Source organism: Lissotriton helveticus, chromosome 6, assembly GCF_964261635.1.
Source record: "Lissotriton helveticus chromosome 6, aLisHel1.1, whole genome shotgun sequence".
NCBI lineage: Eukaryota > Metazoa > Chordata > Amphibia > Caudata > Salamandridae > Lissotriton > Lissotriton helveticus.
In genome coordinates this window covers 1,211,808,570-1,211,823,883 of record NC_136067.1, presented here as the reverse complement: position 1 = coordinate 1,211,823,883, position 15,314 = coordinate 1,211,808,570, and positions in this window count along the sequence as shown.

Here is a 15,314-nt window from a genome sequence, read left to right as displayed (position 1 = left end):
GGTGGAGTGCAATTGAAAGGGAAGCTTTTGCTGTGGTCTGGGCTCTGAAGAAGCTGAGGCCCTACCTGTTTGGGACTCACTTCCGTGTTCAGACAGACCACAGGCCCCTCAGATGGTTAATGCAGATGAGGGGTGAAAACCCAATACTGTTGAGGTGGTCCATCACCCTCGGGGAATGGACTTCACGGTGGAACACCGCCCTGGCACAGAACACGCCAATGCTGATGGTCTGTCCAGGTTTTTTCACCTTAGTGCAGAGAACTCCCAAGAGGGTGGATAGTTCTCCCCACTTTCAGCTGGAGGGGACACGTGTTAGACCTGGCATCTTTGGTGTGGTATCCCCCTATCTTTTTGCCTCTACCTCCTGTATTTTTGATGCTGTGCTGGATTTGGTCTTTGCTGGTTTAGATGCTTTGGGCACTTTGCCACTGCTGTTCAATGTCAAAGTGCAAGTGCTCCCTATGTAAAGTGTTATTATGATTGGTTATCCATGATTGGCATATTTGTGTCACCAAGAAGTCCCTAGTAAAGTGCAGTGAGTGTGCCAGGGCTGGTGATAACAAATGCTACTAGTGGGCCTGCAGCACTGATTGTGCCACCCACATGAGTAGCCCTATAATGGTGTCTCAGGCCTGCCACCGTAGTGCCTGTGTGCAGTCTGTGAACTTCCATGTCCTCCTGGTCAGTTTCCCCACTGGCCAGGCCTAACCCTTTCCTTGCTGTACACATTGGTCACCCCTATGGAAGGCCCAATGTACCCCTTGGGCAGGGTGCAGTGTATGTGAAAGGTAGAGCATGTACTTGTGCAGGTGACATGCTCTGGTAGTGAATTACAGCCATTTTCGTTTTTCACTATTGTAAGGCTGTCTTGCCCCATAGGGTATCATGGGGGATGCTGGCTACAGTGGCTACCAGCATATCTTCCCATAGGAGCAAGATAGGACATAAAAGTCTGGTATCCCTAAACTCAGAATTTAATAACACATCTTTTATGAAAGGTTGTTTTTAAATCCCATGTTTGAGAACAGCACTTTTAGAAAGTTGCTGTTCTCTTGTCTGACCCTTCTGTGTGCCTTTGCCTGTTTGTGAATTGGCTGTCTGGTTTGAGAGTGACAGGGGCTGGGAGCCCCCAGGAGGCTGGTTGAGTCAGCCCTAGGCTGAATGACTGCATCTGCATCTTGAGTGGTGGGAGGGGATAGCACCTGGGCCTGAATAGGGCTGTGCCTGCCTTCCACAATGCTGGCTCCACCTCCTGCTGGGTGGCTGACGACCCTGCCCCTATCCCTGAAAGGAAAGGAGAGGCCAGGAAAACAAAGTGCTCAAGGAACACCCCGAACTGGTCCAGACCTGGCTCAGAGCCCTCCTGCATAAAGGGATCAAAGACTTTTAGGGGCAGGCATAATTCCCGGACTCCTGACTACAGAAAATTAGATCATCCTGGAATCAAGAAGGAACCTCTACCAAGCAGAAAGCTGAAACTGAAGAAGGAAGACTGTCCTGCTGTTGCTCTGCTGGACTGACCTGCTGTTGCTTTGCTGCCAAGGAGAGGGAAAGGACTTTGCTTTTGGTGCTGTGTCCCCTTGCTTGAAGGAATCTCCAAGGGCCTGAGAAGAGCTGGCTCCCTGTTAAGAAGTCCCAGGAACAAAAGGATTCATCCCCAGCTTCCCTGAACTCTGCTGAGAGAGTTCTGTCCTACCTAGAGTGTTTGGGCCAGTTGAGGTGCCCCTGGAAGTTGAATCTGTGTTGGGAAGCTGGAAACCAAGTTTTTAAAGACTTTTTGTCGCATCGCTCGCTTGCGGAGCGCATCCCCGTCAGTGTGAGGAAATTCCCGCCGCCGCGAAGGTCGAGATCATCGCAGCGCCTGTTGCCGCTGCCAGAGTCGTCGCAACCTTCGTTTGCGGGATGATTACCATTGCTGCGAGTGTCGTCTCAGAGCCTGTCGTCGCTGGGTGAGATCGTCGCACCGCTTGCTTGTGGACCGCATCACGTCGCTGCGAGTGTCGTCGCAAAGCCATCGTATCGATGAGCTGAGAGAGGAAGATCACCGCTGCTCCGCGCATCGTCGCCCCGGAGATTGTCGCAGCCCCATATATCATCGCATCGTGCCTTTGCAAGCTTTTTCACTACGGAACCTCCGAGCCGGAATCCATACAAGGTTTCGCCTCCCTCCTCATACAGACCGGAGTCACCGCAACATGCCCGCTACATCGAGTGGGGTTGTCGCATCGCCTCCCCAGGGTCTCAGGGGTGACGCATCGCTTGTTTTCCACTGCACCAGCTTCTGTTTTGAAACTTTATCGCATTTAAAGGTACTGTTGGCTAAACGTGACGCAACTGTGAACTTTTCCCGCAACTGTGGATTATTTTATCGCAACTTTAAGAACTCTTTTGAAACCATAATCTTGAACTGTGTATGTTGGATTTTTGTTGTTTTGGTCTTGTGTAGTTTAGATTAAATACCTTTATTTTTCTAAACTGTTGTGGAGTCAGTTTGTGGTGTTTTCACTGTGTTACTGTGAGTGTTGATACAAATACTTTACACATTGCCTTCGATAAGCCTTGCCTGCTCGTGCTTAGCTACCCAGAGGGTGAGCAGAGGTTATCTAAGAGTGTTTCCTCCTCCTTACCCTGACTAGAAGCAAGGGTCCCTGTTGGACTTGGCCTTTTCCCCCCTAAATTTTTCGCTTTTGACCCCCTCATCTAGATTGTCTCCCCCATGGGATTAAACCTGTATAGGCCATGAGTGGTGTGAGACCCCTTGTGAAAAATGTAATTACATGACATAATGTGAGCACTTGTTAAATCACCCATTTTAAAACTGCACCTGATTGAAATGTATTGTATTTAAAATGGATGCCATGGCCCTGGGTTTTGCCACTGGACTGACATAGGTCAGCGGTCTAGATAATATTACCCAGCTACCCCTAGCTTTTGGAGGGAAAGCCTGGCACCCAGGGTGCTCACCCCCTCCCCTAGAACCAGTTTAGGCTAGATGTGCCAACATTCTAGAAGGTCCTGGCACTGCCTGGGAGGAGGGTATAAATAGGGAGAAGTGTCACCAGAGAGTCAGTCAGCGCAGGGACAAGGAAGAGAGGGGACCTGCTGTGAGGTGCTACCGCCACATGGGCCTGTGAGCTGGGCCCTGCACCCCTAGAACCCCCCCTCTGCTGTCCCCATGGGCCCCTGACAAGGGAGGGCCCCTGACTAGGTCCCTGTCACGGTTGGGATCTTGAACCATGCCAGCGCCGCGCTGAAAGAGCACTGGGAAGGGAAGGAGCTAATTGGATTCCCCCCAGGAGGTGAGGAGTTGCCCCTGAGGAACTGCAGTGGGACTGTCTACCCCCTCTGGAGGAGCTGTGGCCCCCCTTGGAAGTGCTGGGCCGGGTGGAGCCGCCTGGGGAGGATTGAACCCCTGTGAGGTGTACCTGCTGGACGCTGTGCTGTGGAAGCGCTGTTTTGAGGAGGTTGGTGCCCCCAAGGAAGCTGTGGCCCCCTTTGCCAGCTGTGTGAGGAGCAGTGCGCTGTAAATAGCGCCATCTGCTGAGGAGAATCGCGCTGTGCAGGCGCTGTGGAAACTGTGAGGAGGAATAGCGCTGAGGAGCCTACCCTCGTTCCAGCGCGCTGTCCGCTATATAATGAATTAATTACAAGGGAGCCTACCCCTTATCGCCGCTGTGAATCACCGCCGCGGCCCGGCGTGGGTGGGACCCCCCCACTGCTGTGGGCCTCGTTGCGGCGGCCCCCGGTGCCAGGAGAGGGCCGCCGAAGTGGAGTGAGGGCCGCGCTAGGCCCTGAAGCCGCCGTCTACCTCGTCACGTGACAGGGGGCCTGACCGCGTCATCGGCCCGCCCCCGCCACACACTGATTGGCCTGCGCGGCCGTGACCCCTGAAGGCCGCGCAGGGATTGGCTATCGGCCGGGAAGGCCGGGAGAAGGGGAATCGAAGCCCCGGGTCCCCGTGAGGTAGGAGGGGGACCCGGGTGAAGCTCCGTTGCGGGGCCCCCGTGCCGACGAGGGAGCCCCGAGAGAAGCGACCGGAGCGGTCTGTGCCCCACGCGAGGGGCCGGTGGAGAAGGCGGGGCCGGGGCACGCTGTCGGTGCCGGCCCGCCAGAGCGAGGAGAGCGTCGCCAAGCCCTGGGTCCCCGTGAGGGAAGGGGACCCAGGTGAAGTGTTGGTGCGGGGCCCCCGTGGTCAATGGGGAGCCCCGAATTGGAGCGACCGGAGCGGGAGGCCACCCCGCCGGTCTGCGGTCCTAAGTGAGGGGCCGGGGCACATTGTCGGTGCCAGCCCCGCCCCCTCCAACGAAGCCGGCTGCAGGAGCCTTGTAACGTGGGAGGAAAGCCAGGCAGGCTTCCCCCACGGGTGCCCAGACACCGTGTTGAAGCCCCAGGCCCCCCCTGTGAGATTAGGAGGCCCGGGTGAGGCGAGTGTGGCCGTCCAGAGGCCGTTTTGGAACCCCTGGGCCCCGGGTGACGCCGCGGAAAGGGGGGCCTCGAGGCACATTGTCGGTGCCTGGTCCCCCCCTGCAGAGGAGACCCCAAAGGACGCCCCGCAGAACCTATTGAGCCCGGTGAGTGGGGCCTACATTTAACTGTGTGGGGGATAAAGAGGGCAACGGGGTACATTGCCGGTGCCCGCCCCGGGGACTGTGTTACTTTATCAGGCGGCCCGTCTGGCAGAGGGCACCTGCAACTTGGGCACGAGAAGTATTGAACTGCCCTACATCGCCTGTACCTAACTGTCCTTCTAGACAACTCAGGAGCAAGCCGGTTGTCCTTATCGCATATTTTGGGGTAGAGAGTTTTATTCTCCCTTAGTGCAAATATAGGTCCCTGCTGTACGGGTTGCCCTGAGGTCCCCAGTTATTAAGGAACCCTGAGGAAGGAAATGTCTAAGGGAGTCCCGGAGTAAGGAGGGTTGACTGCTGTGTACACCCTGATGTTGATACCCCTTAGTGATGGTAAAGGGAGCCTAGTTGAGTCCTGACAGGTGTTCCTGATCTAGGAGGAGGGCCCCTATCTGATATTAATGCTGGGTGAGGTATGTTCTGCATAATGTTGGTCAATGGGTTGGCCTGATGAGTTATTCCAGGCCCCTGTTTATGCCCTGGTTAATGAGCCTGCCGTACTGATTTCTTACAGGTGCTCCTGACTAGTATGTGCTGTAATGCTCTGTTGTTGTTTTTCCCTAACAGGGGTGGGTTGCTGCTAATGTGCATGATGTATTTCTATGCTAACGTAGAATTTTGCAATCACAACCCCCTAAGGATGAGAGCCTGAGTTGGCCCCGCCAGATTGGCCCCAGGTCTACTGTTATTTAATCACAATTTTTCTCTTTCAGCATGGACTACTTCCTATGTAAATAATTCCCCCCTTTATTCACTTGGCTCTGGCGCCATTTGGCGTCCTGTGTGACACTACTGTTTTGCATTCTTTTGCCTTGCAGGTTGGAAACCCTACTAAACGACGTATCTTTTTCCAACTCAAATTGGTGTCCTGCCTCTTTTGTGGTGTGCCTGGTGTGTTGACTGAGGGTACTGCGTGAGTGCTTCACATGTCCTCGAAGTTTGGCCTGCCCGCTTGATGCCATGCTACCCCCTTTGAGACTTGGGCAACCCCCATTTCCAACATTTGGTGGCAGAGCGGTGGGATAGGACTTGTGTTTGCGCAGTACCACAGCGGCCACAGGTTACACCACAAGTAGAGCCTTGTGGTGGGGATTATTGTTTGGAAGATTGTTTGCTAAATTGCTTCCTCCTGAAGGGTGTTCTGAACTGTCCCCTTGGTCCACTGTGGGTGTGTCCCGGGTGTACCTCGCCACGATGGGGTTGATTTACCAGGAAGTGGAACTGATGGAGTACACCGAACAGGAGGTGATAGACTTCCTCCTGGAGAGAGGGATACCCCCAGTAGGGAACATTAGGAGGAATTTGTTTCTCTATGAGGCCCTCAAGAGGGGAGAGCCCTTAGAGATTAGTGGGGACTTGTCTGACTACCCCCCCGAAGTTTTGAAGGGTCAGTGGGTTAGAGACCAGAGAGAGGGCTCCCCATCCAGAACCCTGGGAGGTAATTGCTCCGATGAGGAGGAGGAAGAGTCTAGCAGGGCAGAGACGCCAGTAGCTGTGGAGGACACCGAAGATAGGGAGTCTCGCACTGGGTCCAGTCCCGGGGGCACTGCCCCATCCCTTTCCCTGTCCCCAGAAGAATGGGTAGATAGGAGAGAAGTAAGGGAGCATCAGCTGGCGCTGGCAAAGCTCAGGCATGCCGAGGGCTTAGCGCAGCTGAGGGTAGAAGAGCAGCGACTAGAGACTGAAAAAGTCCTAGCGCTGGAGAGGATGGCGGAGGCGGAGAGGGCCTTCACCAGGGAGAGATCAGCTCAGGTGGGTAGGTTGTCCCCTGAGAGTGGTTTTAGGAGTCTGGATTCACCGAAGAGGGTGGGATCCAGTGGTGGCAGCGAGTGTAGGTCCAGTGCAAGGAGTCCCACTCCCGAAGCCCAAGAGACTGTGCCTGATTCCCCGGAAGAGGAGGACGGGTTAGTATTTAGGGGCAGGGGAAAGCTGTTCCATCAGTCCTGGGGAGAGTTCGAGGAGGAGTGTTGGACTGTACTGGAGGATTGGGTGGTGAGGAGAGCAGTGGAGGATTGGGAAGGGCTGTGCCATGCCGTTATCCGGGAGCACATGCTGAGGAGTTGTTTCCCAAGACTGCGTCACCATCTGTTGCGGTGCGGGTTCTCAGACCCCAGAGAACTTGCACGGGAGGCAGACCTCTGGGTAAGTGCCAGAGCGTCTGGGAAGGCTGAGGGGAGTGATCCTGAAGGGAGCGAGACGGGGAGGTGTCCCGAGATGCCCCAGCTGTGGTCACCGGGCCTGGAGTGTTCTTTAAGAGAACCTCCGGTTGGGAGACTAGGCTGTCCCGATGCGTCATCCAGAGGAAGGGATCCCCTCATGTCAGGAGGACCCGGAGCATCAATAATTGGAGCTCTAGTGGTTCGGGGGTCTGACCAGTCACAGGGTTTAGATCCTGGACTGGGGTTCCAGGTTAAGGGGTTGCCTGACCTGGAGGGTGGGGTACCTGTAATTCAGGTCCCTACCAATTTGACTCCCAGGGGTACTACTCCCAGTGGGAGGGTGCGGAACCCTGGGAGGGGGTGCAGAGGGAGGAAGGTCTCTTCTCTGTCACCAGCTCAGCCACAGGGCGCAGATCCTGGGTTGGGTGGCCAGGGACAGGGGTTGCCTGCCCTGGTGGGAGGGACCTCTGTAACCAGAGTCCCCCCAGAAGTGACTCCCAGGGGTACTTCTCCGGGTAGGAGGGTGCAGAACTCTGGGAGGGGGTGCAGGGAGAGGGAGGACTCGCCCCTGTCACCGGTTCAGCCTGTGGGTTTTGGCTCCAGGTTGGGGAGAGAGTTGTGTGAGGGTGTCCCCCAGCGTAGGAGATGGAGGAACCCTAGGAGGAGAAGTAGGGGGAGGAGAGCCTCGCCCCTAAGGGCTGGTCAGTCTGAGGGTGTAGACCCCAGATGGGTGGACCAGTGGCAATTTGGAGAGAGAAGAGTGGTCCAGGAGAATTACAAGCCTGAGCCTAGAGCCTCCCACTCTAGGAAGGAGAAACATCCCACTAGGGAACACCAGTGGGGTGGTTTTGTTGGTGAAGGGAGGGTTGCGAAAAAGAACCATTGGGTTCCAGAGTGGAGGAGAGACTGCAGGTGCTCCTGTAGTTGCAGGCCTGCGTCCACCTTTTTCCGCCCCAAGCAGGGAAGCCCATCAAGGCATTGATATGTCTACCCTGGCTTTTGGCTGGGGGGGAGTCGTGTTGGACTTGGCCTTTTCCCCCCTAAATTTTTCGCTTTTGACCCCCTCATCTAGATTGTCTCCCCCATGGGATTAAACCTGTATAGGCCATGAGTGGTGTGAGACCCCTTGTGAAAAATGTAATTACATGACATAATGTGAGCACTTGTAAAATCCCCCATTTTAAAACTGCACCTGATTGAAATGTATTGTATTTAAAATGGATGCCATGGCCCTGGGTTTTGCCACTGGACTGACATAGGTCAGCGGTCTAGATAATATTACCCAGCTACCCCTAGCTTTTGGAGGGAAAGCCTGGCACCCAGGGTGCTCACCCCCTCCCCTAGAACCAGTTTAGGCTAGATGTGCCAACATTCTAGAAGGTCCTGGCACTGCCTGGGAGGAGGGTATAAATAGGGAGAAGTGTCACCAGAGAGTCAGTCAGCGCAGGGACAAGGAAGAGAGGGGACCTGCTGTGAGGTGCTACCGCCACATGGGCCTGTGAGCTGGGCCCTGCACCCCTAGAACCCCCCCTCTGCTGTCCCCATGGGCCCCTGACAAGGGAGGGCCCCTGACTAGGTCCCTGTCACGGTTGGGATCTTGAACCATGCCAGCGCCGCGCTGAAAGAGCACTGGGAAGGGAAGGAGCTAATTGGATTCCCCCCAGGAGGTGAGGAGTTGCCCCTGAGGAACTGCAGTGGGACTGTCTACCCCCTCTGGAGGAGCTGTGGCCCCCCTTGGAAGTGCTGGGCCGGGTGGAGCCGCCTGGGGAGGATTGAACCCCTGTGAGGTGTACCTGCTGGACGCTGTGCTGTGGAAGCGCTGTTTTGAGGAGGTTGGTGCCCCCAAGGAAGCTGTGGCCCCCTTTGCCAGCTGTGTGAGGAGCAGTGCGCTGTAAATAGCGCCATCTGCTGAGGAGAATCGCGCTGTGCAGGCGCTGAGGAAACTGTGAGGAGGAATAGCGCTGAGGAGCCTACTCTCGTTCCAGCGCGCTGTCCGCTATATAATTAATTAATTACAAGGGAGCCTACCCCTTATCGCCGCTGTGAATTACCGCCGCGGCCCGGCGTGGGTGGGACCCCCCCACTGCTGTGGGCCTCGTTGCGGCGGCCCCCGGTGCCAGGAGAGGGCCGCCGAAGTGGAGTGAGGGCCGCGCTAGGCCCTGAAGCCGCCGTCTACCTCGTCACGTGACAGGGGGCCTGACCGCGTCATCGGCCCGCCCCCGCCACACACTGATTGGCCTGCGCGGCCGTGACCCCTGAAGGCCGCGCAGGGATTGGCTATCGGCCGGGAAGGCCGGGAGAAGGGGAATCGAAGCCCCGGGTCCCCGTGAGGTAGGAGGGGGACCCGGGTGAAGCTCCGTTGCGGGGCCCCCGTGCCGAGGAGGGAGCCCCGAGAGAAGCAACCGGAGCGGGAGGCCACCCCGCCGGTCTGTGCCCCACGCGAGGGGCCGGTGGAGAAGGCGGGGCCGGGGCAAGCTGTCGGTGCCGGCCCGCCAGAGCGAGGAGAGCGTCGCCAAGCCCTGGGTCCCCGTGAGGGAAGGGGACCCAGGTGAAGTGTTGGTGCGGGGCCCCCGTGGTCAATGGGGAGCCCCGAATTGGAGCGACCGGAGCGGGAGGCCACCCCGCCGGTCTGCGGTCCTAAGTGAGGGGCCGGGGCACATTGTCGGTGCCAGCCCCGCCCCCTCCAACGAAGCCGGCTGCAGGAGCCTATGTAACGTGGGAGGAAAGCCAGGCAGGCTTCCCCCACGGGTGCCCAGACACCGTGTTGAAGCCCCAGGCCCCCCCTGTGAGATTAGGAGGCCCGGGTGAGGCGAGTGTGGCCGTCCAGAGGCCGTTTTGGAACCCCTGGGCCCCGGGTGATGCCGCGGAAAGGGGGGCCTCGAGGCACATTGTCGGTGCCTGGTCCCCCCCTGCAGAGGAGACCCCAAAGGACGCCCCGCAGAACCTATTGAGCCCGGTGAGTGGGGCCTACATTTAACTGTGTGGGGGATAAAGAGGGCAACGGGGTACATTGCCGGTGCCCGCCCCGGGGACTGTGTTACTTTATCAGGCGGCCCGTCTGGCAGAGGGCACCTGCAACTTGGGCACGAGAAGTATTGAACTGCCCTACCTCGCCTGTACCTAACTGTCCTTCTAGACAACTCAGGAGCAAGCCGGTTGTCCTTATCGCATATTTTGGGGTAGAGAGTTTTATTCTCCCTTAGTGCAAATATAGGTCCCTGCTGTACGGGTTGCCCTGAGGTCCCCAGTTATTAAGGAACCCTGAGGAAGGAAATGTCTAAGGGAGTCCCGGAGTAAGGAGGGTTGACTGCTGTGTACACCCTGATGTTGATACCCCTTAGTGATGGTAAAGGGAGCCTAGTTGAGTCCTGACAGGTGTTCCTGATCTAGGAGGAGGGCCCCTATCTGATATTAATGCTGGGTGAGGTATGTTCTGCATAATGTTGGTCAATGGGTTGGCCTGATGAGTTATTCCAGGCCCCTGTTTATGCCCTGGTTAATGAGCCTGCCGTACTGATTTCTTACAGGTGCTCCTGACTAGTATGTGCTGTAATGCTCTGTTGTTGTTTTTCCCTAACAGGGGTGGGTTGGTGCTAATGTGCATGATGTATTTCTATGCTAACGTAGAATTTTGCAATTACAACCCCCTAAGGATGAGAGCCTGAGTTGGCCCCGCCAGATTGGCCCCAGGTCTACTGTTATTTAATCACAATTTTTCTCTTTCAGCATGGACTACTTCCTATGTAAATAATTCCCCCCTTTATTCACTTGGCTCTGGCGCCATTTGGCGTCCTGTGTGACACTACTGTTTTGCATTCTTTTGCCTTGCAGGTTGGAAACCCTACTAAACGACGTATCTTTTTCCAACTCAAACTGGTGTCCTGCCTCTTTTGTGGTGTGCCTGGTGTGTTGACTGAGGGTACTGCGTGAGTGCTTCACATGTCCTCGAAGTTTGGCCTGCCCGCTTGATGCCATGCTACCCCCTTTGAGACTTGGGCAACCCCCATTTCCAACAGTCCCTATTTGGACAGTGGTACCAACCTCTGCCAACTAGAGACCCCCAGTTCTAACAAGATTCATTACCTTAGAATATTTCCCAGGTGTGAGACCCACTTCTACTGGCCCACCTGTAGGTGGTGTTGTTCAGCTCTGCATGGTGTTATCGGTGTTCCACACCAAGTGCATGGAGCCAAACTCATGTGGAATGACGAGTGTGTCAAAGTGAGAAGGATCTTTGCAATGTCAAAATATAGTTCATAGAATGGGGAGGAGGGAGGGTCTGTATAGAATATGTGATTAGAGAGGGTGTCTACCAGATAAGGCGTTACCAGAAGTAAGTAACTCGTTCATCTGAGAGATTTCGAGCCGCAGATGCCGTACCTTAGAATAGACACCAAAGCAATCTCTCCCTGGAGGTGGGTCTGTAAACTGTATACACTGAAAAGTCCTGGAAGATCGAAGAGGCGTAATGCCCATCACAACTTAACTATTTAGGCAGCAATGTTTGGCAAAAATGTGCAGTGATGCCCACGTAGCTGCTTGACAGATATCCAGAACAAGAACTCCTCTAGTTAGTGCAGTGCTTGCAGCTTTAGTTCAGGTGTAATGAGTTCTCGTGCACTCAGGGGGTTGTTTCTTGGCTTATGCATACCAGATTTTTATCCAGAAGACAACCCATCTGGAGATTGTTCTCTTTTTCACTGCCTTTCCTTTCTTCGTTCTCATAAAACCCACAAGTTGATCATCCACCCAGAAATCTTTTGTACGATTGATGTAGAATGAAAACATTATTTTTTTAGATGCGGGCAATGGAGTGTTTCCTCATCTTTGGTAGGATGAGGTGGGGCGGAAGTAAGTAGGTAGTGTGACACTCTGCCCAACATGAGAGGGTGTAACCCCCCTTCGGTAAGAAGGAGGCTTATGTCCTAAAGACTAACTTATCCTGTAAAAACTTTGTGTATGGGAAGGGTGAATCAAAAGCACCTGTAATTCTTAAACCTTCCTGGCAGATGTTATGGCCACAATGTAGGCTGTTTGATAATAAGCAGTCTCAGAGGACAGCTATGTAAGGGATCAATAGACATTACAAAAGTGAGAACTAAATTTAGGTCCTACAGGGGAATAATGAAAGGTGCTGGAGAAAACATGCTGTAAACATTTCAGGAAACTAACCACATTAGGTGACTTGAACAAGCAGTGTTGATCCAGCAACCACAGAAAGGCTGAAATGGCAGAAAGATATCATTTAACTGTGCCCAAAGCAAGGCCTTGCTGGGCAAGGGAGAGAAACAAACCAAAGTACGTCAGACAAGGGTGCAGACAAAGGATCAATGGATTTGGAAGCAAACCACGCAACAATTTTGTCCCATCAGCAGGTGTATATCATTTTTCTTTGGGAGGAAGATCCTCAACTGTTGCCAACCAAACTCCATGCTTGTAAGATGGAGAGTGTGCAGGTTCAGGTACAGGACCCTGCCATAGGAGATGCTCCCACAGGGGCAGCCTGATCGGAGTACAGATGCTCATGCTCAGGATTTCGGATACCAAACTCTCCTAGCCCAATCCAGGGCCAATAGTATGACTTGGGCCCAGTCATTCTTGATCTTCTTGAGAAATCTGGACAGAAGTAGTACAGGTTGAAAGATGTACAGGAGTCCTGAGCTTCACTTGACTAGAAATGTGTCTCTGAGCAAGAGTCGCCTTGGAAACTCCAGCGTGCAGAAGTACTGAAATTGCGAGTTCTCAGCAGTGGTGAATAGCTCTAATGAAGGTTATCCCCAATATCTGCAAGATCTTGTACCACCTCTGCATGGAGATGCCTCCATAATCTGCAGGGCATTGACAGCTTGGTAGAGTATGGCTCTGGCCTTCTCTGAGACTATAGGCAGAACCTGCACAAACATATCTCGCACAGTATGGGGAAATGGCCCAATAAGCTTTCAGTGCCAGACTGGTGGAAAAAAAAATGGATCTGCTTTCCGAAGGTATCCAGCCTCTTGGATTACCTATCAGGTGGAGGGGGCGGGAATATGCTGGGATTTATCTTGGAGAATGAGGACTGGACCACCAGGCTCACAGGAGTGGGATGCTGGGAGAGGAAGGCTGGGTTCTTGGGAGCGGGGTGAAGGCAGCAGGAGATAGTCCAGTGCACATGAGTGCCTGTGCAAGGCTTGGTGCATGACAGGACATCAGTGAGGGCTTCTTTAAAGAAGAGTAGGGGGTTCTGATGGGACACCCCAGGTTGAAGCACCTCGATCAAGACATTGGTCTTGACCTCAACCATGGGTAGCGGAAGGTCTTAGCCACCCTTCGGGCCACCATCGCAAAGGAAGCCTCTTTCTCCATAGCTACTGTGAGAGGAGAGAGGAGAGAGGCGGCCAGTGTCTGGTGAGGTGTCCAGACCACTGGCGTCAGAGAGGTCCTCATACCAGTTGTCATCGGCCATGGACTCTGCTTGCTGTCTTCGAGACAGAAACCTGCCCGGAGAGCTGGAAACACGCCGAGATCAACGCCTTACTCAAGAAACCCAAGGCGGACCAACCCCAAAGACCTAAGGAACTTCCGACCCATCTCCCTGCTCCCGTTCCCGGCGAAGGTCACAGAGAAAATCGTCAACAAACAACTGACCCGCTACCTCGAGGAGAACAGCATCCAGGACCCGTCCCAGTCCGGGTTCCGCAGCAACCACAGCACCGAAACCGCCCTCATTGCAGCCACCGACGACATCAGAACCCTGCTCGACAACGGAGAAACAGCGTCCCTCATCCTCCTGAACCTGTCAGCCGCCTTCGACAGGGTCTGCCACCGAACACTGCGAACACGCCTACACGACGCCGGAATCCAAGCGAAGGCACTGGACTGGACCACATTCTTCCTATCCGGCAGAACTCAGAATGTCTGCCTTCCCCCCTTCTGCTCCAACGCCACAGAGATCATCTGCGATGTACCCCAGTGCTCTTCCCTCTGCCCGACACTGTTTAACATCTACATTGCACCCCTCGCCTGTGTCGTCCGACAGCACAACCTCAACATCATCTCCTATGCCGACGACACCCAGCTTATCCTCTCCCTCACCAAAGACCCTCACACCACCAAAACCAACCTCCACGACGGAATGAAGGCCGTCACCGAATGGATGAGGAACAGCCGACTGAAGCTGAACTCCGACAAGACGGAAGTCCACATCCTCGGCTCCACCCCTTCAGCCTGGGATGACTCCTGGTGGCCGACAACGCTAGGGGCTCCCCAACACCCTCCGACCACGCACGCAACCTAGGGGTCGTCCTCGATTCCACCCTCTCCATGACTAAGCAGGTCAATGCTGTCTCCTCATCCTGCTTCAACACCCTCCGAATGCTCCGCAGGATATTCAAGTGGATCACCACAGAAACAAGAAAAGCAGTCACCCAGGCCCTCGTCACCAGCATGCTGGACTACAGAAACGCCCTCTACGCAGGCACATCGCCCAAACTCCTGAGACGACTGCAACGCATCCAGAACACCTCGGCACGGCTGATCTTCGACATCCCCCGCCGCTGCCACATCACACCCCACCTGAAAGACCTGCACTGGCTCCGCATCAACAAGAGGGTAACCTTCAAGCTCCTCATCCATGCACACAAAGCTCTCCACAACACCGGCCCAGCATACCTCAACAGAAGACTCAGCTTCTACACCTCCACCCGCCAGCTCAGCTCCGCCGACCTTGCCACAGTCCCCTGCATCGGAAGAATGACCGCCGGTGGAAGATCCTTCTCCCACCACGCTGCCAAGACCTGGAACACCCTCCCCACCAACCTACGGCAGACCCAAGACCTACTGGCATTCAGAAAAATCCTCAAGACCTGGCTCTTCGATCAGTAGCAGCACAACCTTTCCCTTGGGGCCCTCATGGGTATGTAGTGCGCTTTACAAATGCCTTGATTGATTGATTGATTGATTGAGTAGCCTTAGGGATCCCTAGATCCGCTTCATTCGTGTTTCTCAAACCACCCTACAAGGAAATGGGATCCTGTCTCCAGTTCAGGCCTTGTGGGCCTTGTCAGCGCTAGAACCAGCCTCAGGCGATGCCAGTCTGGCTCTCTATGGGAGTCGGAGATCACAATGGTTCAGCGCCGATGATAGGAGTTGGTGACGTCTGGAACGGCATTAATGGATTAAACCCAGATCAGTTGACTGGGGGTGAGTGTTTGATTTGCTCAAACACTCCGTCCATCATCCCCTTTTGTATCGCTTTGTTTGCCCTAAGTTGGCAGGGTATGCTCAGACGTGAGTCCCTTGCTCACTTTGCCACTGGATTCAAGATAGCCTGGCCGATGAGGGTTATGAACCCGAAACAGCTCCCAGGATGCTTGTTTCCGGTCCAGGGAAGACATGGCTTGGCAGTTCGGGCTGGACTATTCCCATGAGACACAGGGTCACACTGATTTGCATATGGCCATGTCTGAATAGGGGTGGAGGAGTGAGCTAAAGAATGATGATGGCTTAAACCCAGATCAGGTGACTGGGGGTGAGTGTTTGATTTGCT